General features: G+C 45.7%; 1 pseudogene; it reads right to left on the bottom strand.

Annotated features, from left to right (window-relative positions):
• The window catches only part of LOC124006678, a 260,851-nt pseudogene that overhangs the window by 45,655 nt on the left and 192,696 nt on the right, over window positions 1-22,500 (bottom strand).

Below are 22,500 nucleotides of genomic sequence, written 5' to 3' on the forward strand. Positions count from 1 at the left end.
TATTCCATCTCATCTGAACTCTTTTCCTCGTCTCCTCTCCACCATCTGCAAAATACCTGGAATCGTATCACAGGTAGAAACTATTGCAAAGGGCTATTATCAATGTGTTCTTATCTATTATCAATGTGTTCTTATCTATTATCAATGTGTTCTTATCTATTATCAATGTGTTCTTATCTATTATCAATGTGTTCTTATCTATTATCAATGTGTTCTTATCTATTATCAATGTGTTCTTATCTATTATCAATGTGTTCTTATCTATTATCAATGTGTTCTTATCTATTATCAATGTGTTCTTATCTATTATCAATGTGTTGTTATCTATTATCAATGTGTTCTTATCTATTATAGATGTGTTCTTATCTATTATCAATGTGTTATCTATTATCAATGTGTTCTTATCTATTATCAATGTGTTATCTATTATCAATGTGTTGTTATCTATTATCAATGTGTTATCTATTATCAATGTGTTATCTATTATCAATGTGTTCTTATCTATTATCAATGTGTTCTTATCTATTATCAATGTGTTATCTATTATCAATGTGTTCTTATCTATTATCAATGTGTTCTTATCTATTATCAATGTGTTCTTATCTATTATCAATGTGTTCTTATCTATTATCAATGTGTTATCTATTAGCAATGTGTTGTTATCTATTATCAATGTGTTGTTATCTATTATCAATGTGTTGTTATCTATTATCAATGTGTTGTTATCTATTATCAATGTGTTCTTATCTATTATCAATGTGTTGTTATCTATTATCAATGTGTTGTTATATATTATCAATGTACTGTTCTGACCTTCATCACTAGATTATAAATCTGTGTTACTGCTCTGACCTTCATCACGAGATTATAAATCTGTGTTACTGCTCTGACCTTCATCACGAGATTATAAATCTGTGTTACTGCTCTGACCTTCATCACGAGATTATAAATCTGTGTTACTGCTCTGACCTTCATCACGAGATTATAAATCTGTGTTACTGCTCTGACCTTCATCACTAGATTATAAATCTGTGTTACTGCTCTGACCTTCATCACGAGATTATAAATCTGTGTTACTGTTCTGACCTTCATCACGAGATTATAAATCTGTGTTACTGCTCTGACCTTCATCACGAGATTATAAATCTGTGTTACTGCTCTGACCTTCATCACTAGATTATAAATCTGTGTTACTGTTCTGACCTTCATCACTAGATTATAAATCTGTGTTACTGTTCTGACCTTCATCACTAGGTTATAAATCTGTGTTACTGCTCTGACCTTCATCACTAGATTATAAATCTGTGTTACTGTTCTGACCTTCATCACTAGGTTATAAATCTGTGTTACTGCTCTGACCTTCATCACTAGGTTATTGAACACTGGTTGTTGGGGGAATGAATTGGCATTGACAGCCCTCTATATCTCTCTCCCCACCCCCTCTCTCCATTGTTCGGTTCCCCTCTACCAATCTCTGCTAGGTATCCCCCTTTCCCTTTCCTTTCCCTCACCCGAACTAACCACCCCCTTCCTTATCTCAAATTTCTTCCTCATTCCATTATTCTACCCCACCCTCCGCTTTCCTTTCTCTGTTTGTCTCTCTTTCCTCTCCCTCCCTCCTCTCTCTCTCTCTCTCTCTCTCTCTCTCTCTCTCTCTCTCTCTCTCTCTCTCTCTCTCTCTCTCTCTCTCTCTCTCTCTCTCTCTCTCTCTCTCTCTCTCATTAAGTTGCCTGGTTGCGTGCTAGAAGCAGAGATGGTTTTTGGCACTCACACATTTACTTCAGTAATAACTCCTGGGGAAAATTAAGACTTTAACTGCACTGAAACAACTTAAAGTGGACCTGACAACGTTTTAGCAACAACGAATTCTTAAAATCTGTTCATAGATCTGTCCAGGAAAAATATATATATACAGTGGAGCAAAAAAGTATTTAGTCAGCCACCAATTGTGCAAGTTCTCCTACTTAAAAAGATGAGAGAGGCCTGTAATTTTTTGTCATAGGTACACTTCAACTTTGACAGACAAAATGAGAAGAAAAAAAAATCCAGAAAATCACATTGTAGGATTTTTTATTAATTTATTTGTAAATTATGGTGGAAAATAAGTATTTGGTCACCTACAAACAAGAAAGATTTCTGGCTCTCACAGACCTGTAACTTCTTATTTAAGAGGCTCCTCTGTCCTCCACTCGTTACATGTATTAATGGCACCTGTCTGAACTTGTTATGAGTATAAAATACACCTGTCCACAACCTCAAACAGTCACACTCCAAACTCCACTATGGCCAAGACCAAAGAGCTGTCAAAGGACACCAGAAACAAAATTGTGGACCTGCACCAGGCTGGGAAGACTGAATCTGCAATAGGTAAGCAGCTTGGTTTGAAGAAATCAACTGTGGGAGCAATTATTAGGAAATGGAAGACATACAAGACCACTGATAATCTCCCTCGATCTGGGGCTCCACGCAAGATCTCACCCTTTGGGGTGATCCTGAGGGATCTCCTCCCAGACCTGGACTAAAGCATCCGCCAATTCCTGGACAGTCTGTGGTGCAACAGACAATTGGTGGATGGGAGCGAGACATGATGTCCCAGATGTGCTCAATTGGATTCAGGTCTGGGGAATGGGCGGGCCAGTCCATAGCATCAATGCCTTTCTCTTGCAGGAACTGCTGACACACTCCAGGTCTAGCATTGTCTTGCAGTAGGAGGAACCCAGGGCCAACCGCACCACCATATGGTCTCACAAGGGGTCTGAGGATCTCATCTCGGTACCTAATGGCAGTCAGGCTACCTCTTGCAAGCCCATGGAGGGCTGTGCGGCCCCCAAAGAAATGCCACCCCACACCATGACTGACCCACAGCCAAACCGGTCATGCTGGAGGATGTTGCAGGCAGCAGAACGTTCTCCACGGCGTCTCCAGACTCTGTCACATTTGCTCAGTGTGAACCTGCTTTCATCTGTGAAGAGCACAGGGCGCCAGTGGCGAATTTGCCAATCTTGGTGTTCTCTGGCAAATGCCAAACGTCCTGCACGGTGTTGGGCTGTAAGCACAACCTCCACCCGTGGACGTCGGGCCCTCATACCACCCTCATGGAGTCTGTTTCTGACCATTTGTGCAGACACATGCACATTTGTGGCCTGCTGGAGGTAATTGGGGCGGCAGCGTAGCCTAGTGGTTAGAATGTTGGACTAGTAACCGGAAGGTTGCAAGTTCAAATCCCCGAGCTGACAAGGTACAAATCTGTCGTTCTGCCCCTGAACAGGCAGTTAACCCACTGTTCCTAGGCTGTCATTGAAAATAAGAATTTGTTCTTAACTGACTTGCCTAGTTAAATAAAGGTAAAATTTTGCAGTGCTCCTCCTTGCACAAAGGCGGAGGTAGCGGTCCTGCTGCTGGGTTGTTGGCCTCCTCCACGTCTCCTGATGTACTGGCCTGTCTCCTGGTAGCGCCTCCATGCTCTGGACACTACACTGACAGACACAGCAAACCTTCTTGCCACAGCTCGCATTGATGTTCCATCCTGGATGAGCTGCACTACCTGAGCCACTTGTGTGGGTTGTAGACTCCGTCTCATGCTACCACTAGAGTGAAAGCACCACCAGCATTCAAAAGTGACCAAAACATCAGCCAGGAAGCATAGGAACTGAGAAGTGGTCTGTGGTCACCACCTGCAGAACCACTTCCTTTATTGGGGGTGTCTTGCTAATTGCCTATAATTTCCACCTGTTGTCTATTCCATTTGCACAACAGCATGTGAAATTTATTGTCAATCAGTGTTGCTTCCTAAGTGAACAGTTTGATTTCACAGAAGTGTGATTGACTTGGAGTTCAATTGTGTTGTTTAAGTGTTCTCTTTATTTTTTTGAGCAGTGTATAAAACTGAACACTATAAAAAATACAAAATAACAAAATGAACAAACGAAAATCGAAACAGTCCCATATGGTACAGACACAGGAAACAATCACCCACAACTCAAAAGTGAAACCAGACAACCTAAGTATGGTTCTCAATCAGGGACAACGAATGACAGCAGCCTCTGATTGAGAACCATCCCAGGCCAACCACATAAATCTCAAATCATAGAAAAAGGAACATAGACTTCCCACCCAACTCATGCCCTGACCATACTAAAACAAAGACATCACAACAGAACTAAGGTCAGAACGTGACACGAGGCTACTGCTCTAATGTTGCTGGCCCACGTCTACATGCTTCTTCTTTTCATGGTGTTTTGTTGCAGATTTACTTTTTGGCTATTCATTTGTCAAGCTTTAAAAACAGGAAGTCAGACTGCAACATTTTAGTAGCCGAGGACCGTGGCACGTGTCTGTACACGTTTCCCTCCGCTATCAACGGGACGCACAAAAACAACGCAATTGAAGTTGAATTCACTGATGCGTCAGGCTGTAATTTAATGAAGTAGATGACTCTAAAGTTGACTCATTTATACTCCCTCATGTGTCCTATTCGGCCCCGCAGGCCTTGTGTTTGACATGTGCGTTTAGCTACATTATGACTGACGTGTGATCATTGCCCCATTGCTAGTTTGATTGTGTTGACATTCTCAGCCTTAGTTACAGTTGTCTGTTTTTTGTCCAGCATATTGAGTCATTGAAACTGAAACAGAGCATCCCGATTGGAGGCAGAAAACCATGTACCAGGCCAGCTGTGATTTACAACCTGATAGCAACATGTGTTGGACTACCAAAGAACTTTATTGGTGAATTATATGAATCATATATTGAACTGCACCCATCTGTTCTGACAACAATTCCTTACTGTACGTCATGGAATTTTGAGTAAAAAAACCTCATATAAAGTTGATTTTGAAGCATAAACTGGGAATTTGATATTTTTGACTGATATTACCATTGTCTGATATTACCATTGTCTGATATTACCATTGTCTGATATTACCATTGTCTGATATTACCATTGTCTGATATTACCATTGTCTGATATTACCATTGTCTGTTTGTTTCATATCTGCAAAGTAATTTTAAAACGCTGTCAGATCCACTTTTTTTTTAAATTAAATATTTAGCCAGTCTTATAAAGCAATTAACATTCAAGAAAGGGATTATTTATTAACAATCCAACCAGTTTGGTTTTGAAGATAGTGTGTGTCGTTTTATTCGGATAGACCCTCCAAGACATCAGAGTGTTTGTGTACCTGCATGAAAATCCCTGTGCGTGCATTCCGCTTTTGTCTCACCTTGGTCTCTGTCCGTTGCCGTGACGGTGATCACCGTGGTTCCCGCTTCCTGGTTCTCTCTGACCTCCGCCTCTAGCTCCTCCCACTGGAACAGCGGGGGCTCATCGTTCACATCAATCACGTGGACAGACAGAACCTGACTGGTGGACAGCTGGGGCATCCCGTGATCCTCAGCTATGATGGTCAGATTAAACACTTCCTGGTTCTCACGATCTAGAGCCTTCAGAATGGACAGAGAGCCTGGAGGAAATGGGAGGAGAGGAGATGATGAAAACCTCAATTGGTTGACTAGATAGAACCAGGTATACAGCCCATTTAAATATGTAAACTTTTGATAAGGAAATATCAGATTTTTCAGACCTGGAAAAGGCAAGTTTTTACTGCAGTTGAGGGACAATAATGACCTGGAAAAGGCAAGTTTTTACTGCAGTTGAGAGACAATAATGACCTGGAAAAGGCAAGTTTTTACTGCAGTTGAGAGACAATAATGACCTGGAAAAGGCAAGTTTTTACTGCAGTTGAGAGACAATAATGACCTGGAAAAGGCAAGTTTTTACTGCAGTTGAGAGACAATAATGACCTGGAAAAGGCAAGTTTTTACTGCAGTTGAGAGACAATAATGACCTGGAAAAGGCAAGTTTTTACTGCAGTTGAGAGACAATAATGTACCAAAAAGTGTACAATGTGGATCAGCCCCAAAAAATGATTGATAGACAAAACGAGTCCTTTTAATAAGAAAACCTTTATTCTCCAATGTCTTCCTGATTCACATACACTGATAGCCCACTAAGAAAGACAGCCAGCCAAGATAGATCAGAAAAAATAATATTCTCTCTACTCTCTCTGTCTCTCTCTCTCTCTCTCTCTACTCTCTGTCTCTACTCTCTCTGTCTCTCTCTTCTATCTCTCTGTCTCTACTCTCTCTGTCTCTCTCTCTCTCTACTCTCTGTCTCTACTCTCTCTGTCTCTCTATCTCTATCTCTCTATCTCCCCTCTCTGCCTCTCCCCTCTCTGTCTCTCTCTCTGTCTCTCTCTCTCTCTCTACTCTCTGTCTCTACTCTCTCTGTCTCTCTCTTCTATCTCTCTGTCTCTACTCTCTCTGTCTCTCTCTCTCTCTACTCTCTGTCTCTACTCTCTCTGTCTCTCTCTTCTATCTCTCTATCTCCCCTCTCTGCCTCTCCCCTCTCCCCTCTCCCCTCTCTGTCTCTCTCTCTCTTTCTCTCCTCTCTCTCTCTTCTCCCTGTCTCTCTCTTCGCTCTCTACTCTCTCTCTACTCTCTCTCTCCCTCTCTCTCTCCCTCTCTCTCTTCTCCCTGTCTCTCTCTTCGCTCTCTACTCTCTCTCCCCTCTCTCTCTCTCTCTCTCTCTCTCTCTCTCTCTCTCTCTCTCTCTCTCTCTCTCTCTCTCTCTCTCTCTCTCTCTCTCTCTCTCTCTCTCTCTCTCTCTCTCTCTCCTCTCTCTCTCTTCTCCCTGTCTCTCTCTTCGCTCTCTACTCTCTCCCTCTCTCCCCCCTCTCTGTCTCTCTCTCTCTCTTTCTCTCCTCTCCCCCCTCTCTCTCTTCTCCCTGTCTCTCTCTCTCTCTCTCTCTACTCTCTCTCTCCCCATCTGTGTAGTAAAAGCAGACTAACTGCAGTGTTTCAAAACTGCTTTTCTCATGAAGGATTGACTAGAGTTTCCAACATGCTGTTCTCATGAAGTTCTTTACTTTACAACACTAACACAATCACCAGAACATACTCTCTGCTTTCTACTGAAACAAGAGAAGGTAAACATAGCTAATGTTAGCTAGCCAACTCAACGTACCTCTCATGGGCAGGTTAGCTTGCTAGCTAACTTAACTTTTACTTGAGTGAATACTGGAGCAGCCCTGTGAATGCATACTGGAGCAGCCCTGTGAATGCATACTGGAGCAGCCCTGTGAATGCATACTGGAGCAGCCTGTGAATGCATACTGGAGCAGCCCTGTGAATGCATACTGGAGCAGCCCTGTGAATGCATACTGGAGCAGCCCTGTGAATGCATACTGGAGCAGCCCTGTGAATGCATACTGGAGCAGCCCTGTGAATGCATACTGGAGCAGCCCTGTGAATGCATACTGGAGCAGCCCTGTGAATGCATACTGGAGCAGCCCTGTGAATGCATACTGGAGCAGCCCTGTGAATGCATACTGGAGCAGCCCTGTGAATGCATACTGGAGCAGCCCTGTGAATGCATACTGGAGCAGCCCTGTGAATGCATACTGGAGCAGCCCTGTGAATGCATACTGGAGCAGCCCTGTGAATGCATACTGGAGCAGCCCTGTGAATGCATACTGGAGCAGCCCTGTGAATGCATACTGGAGCAGCCCTGTGAATGCATACTGGAGCAGCCCTGTGACAAAATATAGCAACTTATTAAAATAACTAAAGCACATAAGACAGGATGTCAGACAGGATATCAGGCAGGATGTCAGACAGGATATCAGACAGGATATCAGGCAGGATATCAGACACCCTATCAGACACCCTATCAGACACCCTATAAGACAGGATATCAGACAGGATATCAGACAGGATATCAGACAGGATATCAGACAGGATATCAGGCAGGGATATCAGATCAGACACCCTATCAGACACCCTATCAGACAGGATATCAGGCAGGATATCAGACACCCTATCAGACACCCTATCAGACACCCTATCAGACACCCTATCAGACACCCTATCAGACAGGATATCAGGCAGGATATCAGGCAGGATATCAGACACCCTATCAGACACCCTATCAGACACCCTATCAGACACCCTATCAGACAGGATATCAGACAGGATATCAGACAGGATATCAGACACCCTATCAGACACCCTATCAGACACCCTATCAGACACCCTATCAGACACCCTATCAGACAGGATATCAGACAGGATATCAGACAGGATATCAGACACCCTATCAGACAGGATATCAGACAGGATATCAGACACCCTATCAGACACCCTATCAGACACCCTATCAGACACCCTATCAGACAGGATATCAGACACCCTATCAGACACCCTATCAGACACCCTATCAGACACCCTATCAGACACCCTATCAGACACCCTATCAGACACCCTATCAGACAGGATATCAGACCCTGTCTGATGCAATAAAGGAGTGAAGATGTCTTGGATCACGGTTTGTGTGTGTATTTGTGTGACAGTCATGTTCTGTTGAACAGGGAAAGCACACACACCCCTACCACCACCCCGACACACACACCCCTACCACCACCCCGACACACACACCCCTACCACCACCCCAACACACACACCCCTACCACCACCCCAACACACACACCCCTACCACCACCCCGACACACACCCCTACCACCACCCAACCCCAACACACACACCCCTACCACCACCCCGACACACACACCCCTACCACCACCCCACACACACCCCTACCACCACCCCACACACACCCCTACCACCACCCCACCCCACACACACCCCTACCACCACCCCCGACACACACACCCCTACCACCACCCCCAACACACACATACCCCTACCACCCTACCACCCCCACACACACCCCTACCACCACCCCACACACACCCCTACCACCACCCCACACACACCCCTACCACCACCCCCACACACCCCTACCACCACCCCACACACACCCCTACCACCACCCCACACACACCCCTACCACCACCCCCACACACCCCTACCACCACCCCAACACACACACCCCTACCACCACCCCACCCCAACACACATACCCCTACCACCACCCCACCCAACACACACACCCCTTCCACCACCCCAACACACATACCCCTACCACCACTCCAACACACACACCCCTACCACCACCCCAACACACACACCCCTACCACCACCCCAAAACACACACACCCCTACCACCACCCCACCCCAACACACATACCCCTACCACCACCCCACCCAACACACACACCCCTACCACCACCCCACCCAACACACACACCCCTACCACCACCCCACCCAACACACACACCCCTACCACCACCCCAACGCACACACCCCTACCACCACCCCAACACACACCCCTACCACCACCCCAACACACACACCCCTACAACCACCCCAACACACACACCCCTACCACCACCCCAAAACACACACCCCTACCACCACCCCAACACACACACCCCTACCACCACCCCAACACACACACCCCTACCACCACCCCAACACACACACCCCTACCACCACCCCAACACACACACCCCTACCACCACCCCAACACACACACCCCTACCACCACCCCAACACACACACCCCTACCACCACCCCAACACACACACCCCTACCACCACCCCAACACACATACCCCTACCACCACCCCACCCAACACGCACACCCCAACACACACACCCCTACCACCACCCCAACACACACACCCCAACACACACACCCCAACACACACCCTACCACCACCCCAACACACACACCCTTACCTCCACCCCAACACACACACCCCTACCACCACCCCAACACACGCCCATACCACCACCCCAACACACACCCATACCACCACCCCAACACACACCCATACCACCACCCCAACTCACACACACACACCTACCACCACCCCAACACACACACCCCTACCACCACCCCAACACACACACCCCTAAGTCAATTTCACATGACTGGGCAGGGGCACAGCCATTGGTCTGCCTGGGAGGGCATAGGCCCACCCACTTTGGAGCCAGCTCCACCCACTGGGGAGCCAGACCCAGCATTTCCTAGCAACAGCTCAGATGGACATTCCTGCAGTCAACATGCCAATTGCACGCTCCCTCAAAACTTGTGACATCTGTGACATTGTGTTGTGTGACAAAACTGCTCGTTTTAGAGTGGCCTTTTATTGTCCCCAGCACAAGGTGCACTTGTGTAATGATCATGCTGTTTAATCAGCTTCTTGATATGCCACACCTGTCAGGTGGATGGATTATCTTGACAAAGCTTTTTGTACTTCCCCTCTCTCCTTCTCTCCACCTCTTTCCTTCTCTCCATATCGTTCCTTCTCTCCATATCTTTCATTCGCTCCATCATTAGCATGTCTCCTACTCCCCCTATGAAGCCTGAGTGACCCCCCCCCCCAACCCCCCATCTATAATACAGGATGAGGAGTGAAGGAAACCAGAAGTTAAAACATTAGTAGTGGGTTATTCAGCAGCCTCTCCTCTCTACAGTCATGGATTAAAGAAACGAAGCTCATCTGGAACCACCCTTAACTACCCCTGTGTACTGTAGACTACCCCTGTGTACTGTAGACTACCCCTGTGTACTGTAGACTACCCCTGTGTACTGTAGACTACCCCTGTGTACTGTAGACTACCCCTGTGTACTGTAGACTACCCCTCTGTACTGTAGACTACCCCTGTGTACTGTAGACTACCCCCCTCTGTACTTAGATACCCCTGTGTAAGACTACCCCTGTGTACTGTAGACTACCCCTGTGTACTGTAGACTACCCCTCTGCACTGTAGACTACCCCTGTGTACTGTAGACTACCCCTGTGTACTGTAGACTACCCCTCTGTTAATTCCAAGCAGCGTGTGTGTGTGTGTGTGTGTGTGTGTGTGTGTGTGTGTGTGTGTGTGTGTGTGTGTGTGTGTGTGTGTGTGTGTGTGTGTGTGTGTGTGTGTGTGTGTGTGTGTGTGTGTGTGTGTGTGTGTGTGTGTGTGTGTAGTGTGTGCATGTGTGTGTGTGTAGTGTATCACACACAGAGGCCTCCATTATATTAGCCAGTGCTGATGATTGAGAAAGGACATGTTCATATATAACATATCAAAGGGATTCCTCTGCTTCTCCAGCCATAATACAACCAGGTTCCCATCAACACATCTGTCATGAGAGGAAAAGAATTCAAATGCATCTCAAATGCCACCCTATTCCCTATATAGTGCACTACTTTAGACCAGAGTCCTATGGCACCCTATCCCCTATATAGTGCACTACTTTAGACCAGAGCCCTATGCCACCCTATCCCCTATATAGTGCACTACTTTAGACCAGAGCCCTATGGCACCCTATCCCCTATATAGTGCACTACTATAGACCAGAGTCCTATGGGCCATTTGGGACTCAAGAGTACCCAGCACTGACTTGCTCAAGGGCACATCGACCAATTTTTTTTCTCACGTAGTCGGCTTGGGGATTCAAACCAGCGAACCTTTCGTTTACTGTGCCCAACGCTCTTAATATCGCTCTGAGGCATTGAAAGATGCTCTGTTGAATGAGCTGAGGGGTTAAGGAATGTTTTAACGGCCAGAGGCTCTGCAGACACAACTCAGGAGCACATCTTGGTGGAAATCACAGGAGGCTGATGAGTGGAGGACGGCTCATAAAAAACATGGACTGGAGCCAATGGAATATCATCAAACGCATAGAAGCCTGTTCTGTTTCAGCTGTTCTGTTTCAGCTGTTCTGTTTCAGCTGTCTTTGTGCTTGTCTCCACCCCCCTCCCTCTCCAGTTGTCACCCATCTTTCCCATTATCCCCCGTGTATTTATACCTGTGTTCTCTGTTTGTCTGTCGTCAGTTCGTTTATGTTTCGTTTATGTTTCTAGTTTTCAGAGTGTTTACCAGCCTGACCCAGCCTGCCGACCCTGACCCTTTGCCCCCCCTGACCCCGGCTGACCCTGTCTCTCTGAGGTTGTTCCTGTTCTCTGAGTTTTCAGAGTGTTTACCATGACCCTGAGCCTGCCTGCCCCTGACCCTGAGCCTGCCCCTGACCCTGAGCCTGCCTGACCCTGACCCTGAGCCGAACCCCTGCCTGACCCTGACCCTGAGCCTGCCTGACCCTGACCCTGAGCCTGCCTGACCCTGACCCTGAGCCTGCCTGACCCTGACCCTGAGCCTGCCTTCCGTCCTGTACCTTTTCTCCTACTCTGGATTACTGACCTCTCCCTGACCCTGACCCTGACCCTGACCCCTGCCTGACCCTGACCCTGAGCCTGCCTGCCGTCCTGTACCTTTTCCCCTACTCTGGATTACCGACCTCTGCCTGACCCTGACCCTGACCCTGACCCCTGCCTGACCCCGACCCTGACCTGTGGGTTTACCTGTCCCTGTTTAAGGAATAAACTTTAGTTTCTTCAAACACTGTCTGCACCTGGGTTATATCTTAAAACGTGATAGAAACCAAAGTGTTTGATGTATTTGATACTGATACTGCTCCAGCCATTACCACGAGACCATCCTCCCCAAGGTGCCACCAATCACCTGTGGCTGAAATACTATTTGAAATGATTTATAATACTCTATCTGAGCTTGATTGAGCTTGACTGGCACAATGGAACCAATAGAACAGTGACACGGGTTACAAAACCCCGCCCATCCAGGAAGACAAGAAGAAAAACATGCTGAAATTATCGGAAAGATTTCAAATAGTATTTAAACCCAGGCCTGCTCACGAGTGGGATGTAATGGCTTGTAATGTGTCCATGGAAACTTGTGGTAGTTCAAGCCCCTATGGTAGGGATAATGATTAAGGTCGATGATGTAACTCTATAGAATAAGCCTACATGATAAAGACTCCAATGTGTTAAATCAATAAGGGACCAACTCCAGGATAATACTATACGAGTGAAACATCAGTCCAGACCAACAGGTAGGGCGTCTCTAAAGACTGTAAAACGTGGAAATCTGCTTGTAAATAAATATACATATATGCCTTCAGAAAGTATTCAGACCCCTTGACTTTGTCCACATGTTGTTATGTTACAGCCTAGTTCTAAAATGGATTCAAATAGTTTTTTTCCCCTCATCAATCTATACACAATACCCTATAATGACATCACAATACCCTATAATGACATCACAATACCCTATAATGACATCACAATACCCTATAATGACATCACAATACCCTATAATGACATCACAATACCCTATAATGCCATCACAATACCCTATAATGACATCACAATACCCTATAATGCCATCACAATACCCTATAATGACATCACAATACACTATAATGACATCACAATACCATATAATGGCATCACAATACCCTATAATGACATCGCAATACCCCATAATGACATCGCAATACCCCATAATGACATCACAATACCCTATAATGACATCGCAATACCCCATAATGACATCGCAATACCCCATAATGACATCACAATACCCTATAATGACATCACAGTACCCCATAATGACATCACAATACCCTATAATGACATCACAATACCTTATAATGACATCACAATACCCTATAATGACATCACAATACCCCACAATGACATCACAATACCCCATAATGACATCACAATACCCTATAATGACATCACAATACCCCATAATGACATCACAATACCCCATAATGACATCACAATACCCTATAATGACGAAGCAAAAACAGGTTTTTATAAATGTTTGCTCATTTATAAAAAAATGTTTTAAAAAATGTAATATCACATTTTACATAATATTCAGACCCTTTACTCAGTACTTTGCTGAAGCACCTTTGGCAGCGATTTCAGTCTTCAGTCTTCTTGTGTATGATGCTACAAGCTTGGCACACCTGTATTTGGGGAGTTTCTCCCATTCTTCTCTGCAGATCCTCTCAAACTCTGTCAGGTTGGATGGGGAGCGTCGCTACACAGCTATTTTCAGGTCTCTCCAGAGAAGTTAGATCGGGTTCAAGTCTGGGCTCTGGCTGGGCCATTCAAGGACATTCAGAGACTTGTCCTGAAGCCACTCCGGCATTGTCTTGGCTGTGTGCTTAGGTGAACCTTCACCCCAGTCTGAGGTCCTGAGTGCTCCGGAGCAGGTTTCCATCAAGGATCTCTCTGTACTTTGCTCTGTTCATCTTTCCCTCGATCCTGACTAGTCTCCCAGTCCCTGCTGCTGAAAAACATCCCCACAGCATGATGCTGCCTCCACCATGCTTCAGCGTAGGGATGGTGCCAGGTTTCCTCCAGACGTGACGCCTGGAACTTATTTCATTTCGCAGGCGTGCCTCAACAATTCCTTCAAACTCATGGCTTGGTTTTTTCTCTGACATGCACTGTCAACTGTGGGACCTTATATAGAGAGGTGTGTGCCAAATAATGTCCAATTAATTTAATTTACCACAGGTGGACCCCAATCAAGTTGTAGAGACAAATCTCAAGGATGATCAATGGAAACAGGATGCACCTGAACTCAATTTAGAATCTCATAGCTAAGGGTCTGAATACTTCTTTTTAAAATGTATTTCTGTTTTTTATTTTTAATACATTTATAAGAATTTCAAAAGAACCGTTTTTGCTTTGTCATTATGGGGTATTTGTGTGTAGATTGCTGAGGAATTAATTTTATTTAATCAATTTTAGAACACTTTCCGAAGGCACTGAATATGATTCTCCCTGTGCTATGGTCTGAGACAGAGGTCGCAGGGTTAAGGAGAATTACAGGTGTAGGATCTTAATTTGACCTGTATTGACGGAGCAAAAATAATCCCGCTGCAACTGGATTTGAACATTTAGTCCATTGTTTGATATGTGGTTAGGCTATTAGCTGGTCAAAATGAGGAATGTGGAATACTGTTAATATAACCGTGTGAGTTTGAACTTTCAGTGAATTCATGCCTTTCCTGCGGCTCAGGAACAAAAGAGTGATCAAATTAAGATTCTCCATCTGTAGGATTGAGTCTGTGTTGGAAGTCTCAGTAGTGTTAGGATCTTACTCGTGTCAGAGGCCTGGGGTTAAGGGTCAGAAGTCTTACCGGTGTTGGGGTTGAGGCTGAAGCGTCCAGCGCTGTTCCCTAATTGGATGCTGTAGGACACTCGTCCGTTCTCTCCCTCATCCTCGTCACGAGCCATCACGTACACAACCACGAACCTGACAATACACAGAAACACACAGCAGATAGTCAGGACCTGGACCTTAAATGTCCAGCTAGGTTGTTGGCATCAATCTTTTACTTTAATTTGTGATTCGGGCCTCAACCATGTCTCCTCTTGACAAGGTCTACAGAGTTCTCCTCTTGACAAGGTCTACAGAGTTCTCCTCTTGACAAGGTCTACAGAGTTCTCCTCTTGACAAGGTCTACAGAGTTCTCCTCTTGATAAGGTCTACAGAGTTCTCCTCTTGACAAGGTCTACAGAGTTCTCCTCATGTCTCCTCTTGACAAGGTCTACAGAGTTCTCCTCTTGATAAGGTCTACAGAGTTCTCCTCATGTCTCCTCTTGATAAGGTCTACAAAGTTCTCCTCATGTCTCCTCTTGATAAGGTCTACAGAGTTCTCCTCTTGATAAGGTCTACAGAGTTCTCCTCATGTCTCCTCTTGATAAGGTCTACAGAGTTCTCCTCTTGATAAGGTCTACAGAGTTCTCCTCATGTCTCCTCTTGATAAGGTCTACAAAGTTCTCCTCATGTCTCCTCTTGATAAAGTCTACAGAGTTCTCCTCTTGATAAGGTCTACAGAGTTCTCCTCTTGACAAGGTTTACAGAGTTCTCCTCTTGATAAGGTCTACAGAGTTCTCCTCTTGATAAGGTCTACAGAGTTCTCCTCATGTCTCCTCTTGACAAGGTCAACAGGTTTCTCCTCTTGATAAGGTCTACAGAGTTCTCCTCTTGACAAGGTCTACAGAGTTCTCCTCTTGATAAGGTCTACAGAGTTCTCCTTATGTCTCCTCTTGATAAGGTCTACAGAGTTCTCCTCTTGACAAGGTTTACAGAGTTCTCCTCTTGATAAGGTCTACAGAGTTCTCCTCTTGACAAGGTTTACAGAGTTCTCCTCTTGATAAGGTCTACAGAGTTCTCCTCTTGATAAGGTCTACAGAGTTCTCCTCATGTCTCCTCTTGACAAGGTCTACAGAGTTCTCCTCTTGACAAGGTCTACAGAGTTCTCCTCTTGACAAGGTCTACAGAGTTCTCCTCATGTCTCCTCTTGACAAGGTCTACAGAGTTCTCCTCTTGACAAGGTCTACAGAGTTCTCCTCTTGATAAGGTCTACAGAGTTCTCCTCTTGACAAGGTCTACAGAGTTCTCCTCTTGACAAGGTCTACAGAGTTCTCCTCTTGATAAGGTCTACAGAGTTCTCCTCATGTCTCCTCTTGATAAGGTCTACAGAGTTCTCCTCTTGATAAGGTCTACAGAGTTCTCCTCATGTCTCCTCTTGACAAGGTCTACAGAGTTCTCCTCTTGACAAGGTCTACAGAGTTCTCCTCATGTCTCCTCTTGATAAGGTCTACAGAGTTCTCCTCTTGATAAGGTCTACAGAGTTCTCCTCTTGACAAGGTCTACAGAGTTCTCCTCATGTCTCCTCTTGATAAGGTCTACAGAGTTCTCCTCTTGATAAGGTCTACAGAGTTCTCCTCATGTCTCCTCTTGACAAGGTCTACAGAGTTCTCCTCTTGACAAGGTCTACAGAGTTCTCCTCATGTCTCCTCTTGATAAGGTCTACAGAGTTCTCCTCTTGATAAGGTCTACAGAGTTCTCCTCTTGACAAGGTCTACAGAGTTCTCCTCATGTCTCCTCTTGATAAGGTCTACAGAGTTCTCCTCTTGATAAGGTCTACAGAGTTCTCCTCATGTCTCCTCCTGATAAGGTCTACAGAGTTCTCCTCATGTCTCCTCTTGATAAGGTCTACAGAGTTCTCCTCATGTCTCCTCTTGATAAGGTCTATATACACGGTATCTGGACTAGACTATGGACAGCTCAACTTCTTACATTATAGGGGTAAATTCTCCCCTATAATGTTGTGTATTAAATCATTTGAATGAGATATGTTGTGTTTTAAATCATTTGAATGAGATATGTTGTGTTTTAAATCATTTGAATGAGAAATGCCTGCTAGTGTTGCTCACCCGACCGGCTGGTCCTCCATAACACTGACGGCGGAGGACGAGCTGAACACGGGAGCGTTGTCATTCTCGTCCGTCACAAACACCCGGGCCGTCACCGACCCCCAGCGCCGCGCGGACACGTCCTCCGCCTGGTCGGTCGCCCTGACAACCAGGTAGAGGGAGGACGTGGTCTCGTGATCTAACTTTTGACCCAAGGTCAGGACCCCAGTGGAAGGGTCAAGGGTCAGGAGGTGAAGGGAGTCAGGCCAGCGGTGCTGGATTGAGTAGCGCAGCTCGCTGTTGGGACCACTGCCGTCCTAAAAGAACAGAGACATGAGAACAACCGATTAACATAATGACACCTAAAATATGAGTTTTCAGGGACAAGACATTATCTTATCAGCCCAACTCTTGAGATTTTGATAGTGAATAGCAACAAAATCATTTAAGCTGAAAATACATCATACCTCAATTTATCAGATGATTGATTATATTTTCCTATTTTATTATCATATGTAGCTATTTTATTATCTTTTATTTTATTATATAACCTACTACTGTCCCACCTTATCCGCAGCCTGGAAGGTGTAGATGGAGGCTCCCGGCTGGGTGTTCTCTGGTATCACTATGGTAACGGGGTCCTCTGTGAACTGGGGGGCGTGGTCATTGCTGTCTTGGACGTTAATGTCCAGCTGTACTCTGTGACTGCTGGGGTACGCCAGCGTGAAATCTGATACCTCCACATGCAGAGTGTACCTGGAATGAGAGAGGGATGGATGGATGAATGGGAGAGAGAGAGAAAGAGAGGGGGGGAAAGAGAGACAAAGAGAGAGAGATACAGAGAGAAAGAGACAGAGAGAGAGAGAGAGACAGAGACAGAGAGAGATACAGAGCGAGATACAGAGAAAGAAACAGAGAGAAAGAGAGAGAGACAGAGACAGAGAGAGAGACAGACAGAGAGAGTGATACAGAGAGAGAGATACAGAGAGATATATAGAGATACAGAGATTGAGAGAGAGAGAGAGAGAGAGAGAGAGAGAGAGAGAGAGAGAGAGAGAGAGAGAGAGAGAGATACAGAGCGAGATACAGAGAAAGAAACAGAGACAGAGAGAAAGAGAGAGAGAGAGAGAGAGAGAGGAGAGAGAGAGAGAGTGATACAGAGAGATACAGAGAGAGATATAGAGATACAGAGAGAGAGAGATAGAGATACAGAGAGAGAGAGAGAGAGAGAGAGAGAGAGAGAGAGAGAGAGAGAGAGAGAGAGAGAGAGAGAGAGAGAGAGAGAGAGAGAGAGAAAGAAGGAAAGAAAGCAGAGAGACAGAGAGAGAGAGAGAGAGAGAGAGAGAGAGAGAGAGAGAGAGAGAGAGAGAGAGAGAGAGAGAGTGATACAGAGAGATACAGAGAGAGATATAGAGATACAGAGAGAGAGAGAGAGAGAGAGAGAGAGAGAGAGAGAGAGAGAGAGAGAGAGAGAGAGAGAGAGAGAGAGAGAGAGAAAGAAAAAGAAAAGAGAGATAGAAGTCAATGATAGAAAAAGGAAATCTCTCCCAGATGTATCCCATATAATAGGTTTAATAAAGATGAAGAACTGAGAAACTAGCAGGTTCACCTGTCTCCTTCCTCATAGTCCAGTACTCTGACCAGGTACACGTCTCCCGTAACCCGGTCAACCATGAACGTCCCCTTCCGGTCCGTCCCGCCCACCACCACATACGTCACCTGGCCGTCCAACGACAGCGTGTCACGCTGGTCATGTGACCGGACAGAGCCAATGACAGAGCCTGGGGCGACGCCCTCCACTGAGTTGAGAGTCATGGACAGAGTGTTCTTGGCAGAAGACTTACTGGAACTCAGGACCTGCAGATGAAGACAGAGTGTGTTCAATCCAGTTCAATCCAGTTCGATCCAGTTCGATCCAGTTCGATCCAGTTCAATCCAGTTCGATCCAGTTCAATCCAGTTCAATCCAGTTCAATCCAGTTCGATCCAGTTCAATCCAGTTCAATCCAGTTCGATCCAGTTCAATCGATCCAGTTCGATCCATTTCGATCCAGTTCAATCCAGTTCAATCCAGTTCAATCCAGTTCAATTTAATTCAATGCAACTGGGAACCATTTAAAATGGGTGTGAAAGCAGGGCAAAGTACTTAAAGCACCAGTCAAACATTTGGACAAACTCATTCAAGTTTTATTTTTTTATTCGATTTTTTAAAACTATTTTCTACATTGTAGAATAATAGTGAAGACATCAAAACTATGAAATAACACATATGGAATCATGTAGTAACCCCCCAAAAGTGCTACACAAATCAAAATATATTTTAGATTTTTAAAGTAGCCACCCTTTACCTTGATGACTCTTGGCATTCTCTCAACCAGCTTCGTGAGGTAGTCACCTGGAATGCATTTCAATTAGCAGGTGTGCCTTGTTAAAAAAGTTAATATGTGGGATTTCTTTCCTTCTTAATGCAGTAAACCCACTGTTCCAAGGCTGTCATTGTAAATAAGAATGTGTTCTTAACAGACTTGCCGAGTTACATTTAAAAAATGTATATTTAAAAAAAAAATGAGTTACCAGCCTCAGACATTGCAGCTTCACAGAGTAACAGACGCATCTTAACGTCAGAATCAGGCCTTCATGGTCGAATTGCAGCAAAGAAATCACCACTAAAGGACACCAATAAGAAGAGACTTGCTTGGGCCAAGAAACACGAGCAATGGACATTAGACCAGTGGAAATCTGTCCTTTGGTTTTCAGTCCAAATTTGAGATTTTCAGTTCCAACCGCCGTGTCTTTGTGAGACGCAGTGTAGGTGAACGGATGATCTCCGCATGTGTAGTCACAACCGTGAAGCATGGAGGAGGAGGTGTGATGGTGTGGGGATGCTTTACTGGTGACACTGTCATCCCATCTAGTTTGTGCTTAGTGGGACTATCATTTGTTTTTCAACAGGGCAATGACCCAACACACTTCCAGGCTGTGTAAGGGCTATTTGACCAAGAAGGAAAGTGATGGAGTGCTGCATCAGATGACCTGGCCTCCACAATCACCTGACCTCAACCCAATTGAGATGGTTTGAGATGAGTTGGACCGCAGAGTGAAGGAAAAGCAGCCAACAAGTACTCAACATATGTGGGAACTCCATCAAGACTGTTGGAAAAGCATTCCAGGTGAAGCTGGTTGAGAGAATAACAAGAGTGTGCAAAGCGGTCATCTAGGCAAAGGGTGGCTACTTTGAAGAATCTAAAATATATTTTGATTTGAACTCTTTTCTGGTTACTACTTGATTCAATGTGTGTTATCTCATAGTTGTGATGTCTTCACTATTATTCTACAATGTAGAAAATAGTTTTTAAAAATGAAGAAAAACCCTGGAATGAGTAGGTTTGTCCAAACTTTTGACTGACACTGTATAATTCAACTCCATTCACTTCAACACAATTAATCTTCTGCTTTATGCTTGTCAAAATGAATTGACTCAGACCGACAAGTCCCCCCAGGTTTGAACGGATGCATCACCCCTCTAAAGAAATAAACCATGTCTGGGGGGGGGGGTGACAGAGAGGGACTCGAAGGAGACAGACAGACAGTTGTCCAGATGTTGTCTGTCAGTGACTATAACAGTAAAAAATGTTTTGTCCCAACAGCCTTACACAATGATTTTCCAATAGACATAGGTGTGTCCCAACTGGCACCCTATGTAGTGCACTACTTTAGACCAGAGCCCTATGGCACCCTATTCCCTATATAGTGCACTACTTTAGACCAGAGCCCTATGGCACCCTATTCCCTATATAGTGCACTACTTTAGACCAGAGCCCTATTCCCTATATAGTGCACTACTTTAGATCAGAGCCCTATTCCCTATATAGTGCACTACTTTAGATCATAGCCCTATTCCCTATATAGTGCACTACTTTAGACCAGAGCCCTATTCCCTATATAGTGCACTACTTTAGATCAGAGCCCTATGGCACACTATTCCCTATATAGTGCACTACTTTAGACCAGAGACCTATGGAACCCTATTCCCTATATAGTGCACTACTTTAGACCAGAGTCCTATGGCACACTATTCCCTATTTAGTGCACTACTTTTGCCCAGGTCCCATCGGGCTCTGGTCAAAAGTAGTGCACCTATACTGTAGGGAATCGGGTGGCGTTTGGATCACAGACATAATACTGAAGTGTTTGGACAGAGACGAGAGGGGACAAGACAGGAAAACAATGATGGGAGGACAAAGAAATAAACAAGTGAACATTCCCTCTCAGACACATGCTCCAACACACGCTATCAGTCAGGCCAACACGCTATCAGTCAGGCCAACACGCTATCAGTCAGGTCAACACGCTATCAGTCAGGCCAACAGGCTATCAGTCAGGCCAACAGGCTATCAGTCAGGCCAACACGCTATCAGTCAGGCCAACAGGCTTTCAGTCAGGTCAACACGCTATCAGTCAGGCCAACAGGCTATCAGTCAGGCCAACAGGCTATCAGTCAGGCCAACACGCTATCAGTCAGGCCAACAGGCTATCGGTCAGGTCAACACGCTATCAGTCAGGCCAACAGGCTATCAGTCAGGCCAACACGCTATCAGTCAGGCCAACAGGCTATCAGTCAGGCCAACACGCTATCGGTCAGGCCAACACGCTATCGGTCAGGTCAACACGCTATCGGTCAGGCCAACACGCTATCAGTCAGGCCAACACGCTATCAGTCAGGCCAACACGCTATCAGTCAGGCCAACAGGCTATCAGTCAGGCCAACACGCTATCGGTCAGGTCAACACGCTATCGGTCAGGCCAACACGCTATCGGTCAGGCCAACAGGCTATCGGTCAGGCCAACAGGCTATCGGTCAGGTCAACACGCTATCGGTCAGGCCAACACGCTATCGGTCAGGCCAACACGCTATCGGTCAGGCCAACACGCTATCGGTCAGGCCAACACGCTATCGGTCAGGCCAACACGCTATCGGTCAGACCAACACGCTATCGGTCAGGCCAACACGCTATGGGTCAGGCCTACACGCTATCGGTCTTGCCAACACGCTATCGGTCAGGCCAACACGCTATCGGTCAGGCCAACACGCTATCAGTCAGGCCAACACGCTATCAGTCAGGCCAACAGGCTATCAGTCAGGCCAACACGCTATCAGTCAGGCCAACACGCTATCAGTCAGGCCAACACGCTATCAGTCAGGCCAACACGCTATCAGTCAGGCCAACAGGCTATCAGTCAGGCCAACACGCTATCAGTCAGGCCAACACGCTATCGGTCAGGTCAACACGCTATCGGTCAGGCCAACACGCTATCAGTCAGGCCAACACGCTATCAGTCAGGCCAACAGGCTTTCAGTCAGGTCAACACGCTATCAGTCAGGCCAACAGGCTATCAGTCAGGCCAACACGCTATCAGTCAGGCCAACACGCTATCAGTCAGGCCAACACGCTATCAGTCAGG

The sequence above is a fragment of the Oncorhynchus gorbuscha genome, linkage group LG20 (assembly GCF_021184085.1).
Source record: "Oncorhynchus gorbuscha isolate QuinsamMale2020 ecotype Even-year linkage group LG20, OgorEven_v1.0, whole genome shotgun sequence".
NCBI lineage: Eukaryota > Metazoa > Chordata > Actinopteri > Salmoniformes > Salmonidae > Oncorhynchus > Oncorhynchus gorbuscha.